Source organism: Otolemur garnettii, unplaced genomic scaffold, assembly GCF_000181295.1.
Source record: "Otolemur garnettii isolate 467f Iridium unplaced genomic scaffold, OtoGar3 scaffold00059, whole genome shotgun sequence".
Classification (NCBI taxonomy): domain Eukaryota; kingdom Metazoa; phylum Chordata; class Mammalia; order Primates; family Galagidae; genus Otolemur; species Otolemur garnettii.
In genome coordinates, this window is record NW_003852454.1 from 10,963,620 (window position 1) to 10,965,018 (window position 1,399).

Consider the following 1,399-nt stretch of genomic DNA (forward strand, 5'->3'; position numbering starts at 1 on the left):
TAGAAGATGTATTCAACCATCTCACTGCCATTTAGGGAAAGGGAAATAGTGAAGCCATGAAGCCACAATTCAATCCTTTAAAGGTAAAAAGGGAAATAACATCGAAACAGCCACCAATGCAACATCAGTGCTCGAATATAGAGGAAAATGAGGACAAATCTATTTTGGCCCACAGTGTTCCTCCCCACTTGGCCTCCTCTTTGCCTTACCAGGGCTTTCCTCAGAGCCATTGTCCTTCCTCCTTCTTGCTTTCCTTCCAAGGTTGCTTCTCCTCCCTCTTGCCCATGGGAGGTCCTCCAGAGCTCCCACGACTGAGACATTTCCACTTTTCATTGTCATTAAACCTTCCTTCAAGTCATAGTAAACTCCTGTACCTGGTCAATGACTCTTCGCAATTCTAAACCTTATTTTAGAAAACAAAAAAAACAAGAAAACCCCCAACTCCATAGTCCTTTTCTGTCACCTGGTTATTCTCCAAATTAATATTCCTGTTGAAATTTACTCATCTGGGACCTTGTCAACCTCAGAAAAATCTCTGCTCTCTCTGGCTTGGCCCCATGCCCTCCCTCTGTCTACCATCTAGCAGACACTATTCAGTGTTCTCCCCCATCTCTATATGTCCTCCAATTGGGGGGAAGGGGATGTATTTTTCTCAGTCCTCCAGAAGCCTGAGGCCAGCTCCTTTGGGCAAGACCATCTTTTCTCTCTCTAGGCTTCCCTAGGCCTCTTCTTGAACGCTCCCAAACACAAACCCAGGTCCTCACCTCTGGAGTTGGCAAACATCATTTCATGATCCACATTCCCTCTTTATCCTACAGTTGTCTTCATCTCATTGACATTGGCAAGAGCACTTGCTTCCATACTCTGGGCTGACAGGAAAGCTATTGTCTGTGCTCAGATAAGAATTCTCGTCTTGTAGGATTGAGAATCCCTTCCCACTCTTTGAGCCCCAGGGAAGCCCCCACTCCAGTCAGACATGAATACTGAGTGCATATTCCTTATTTAAAAGCTACAATTGGGTAAAAGTGGTGAAGTCTATGTTGTTTAGTAGTATGTAAACATTCCAATTTGTACAAATAATCAACACATTGAATCCTAAAATGGCATAAATGTATTTATGATCTATTTATGAAAGACTTAATAAATAAATAAATAGAAGCTACAAAGCCACCAGTAAAAGGTGATATTTGGAAGACCAAAGAAGCAATAATGGGTGATGTGAAGGAATGACAGAGCTTAATCCCACGGGAAAACCCTCAGAAGCCACGGGAATGTCATTAAGGTATTTATGCGTCCATATCTGTCATTCACTGTTTTAGAGCTTCTGTCAGAAAGACATTTACTCAGGCACAACAGGTTTTAGCAGGTTTGGGGAACCTCCAAGCAGGATTCAGATGCT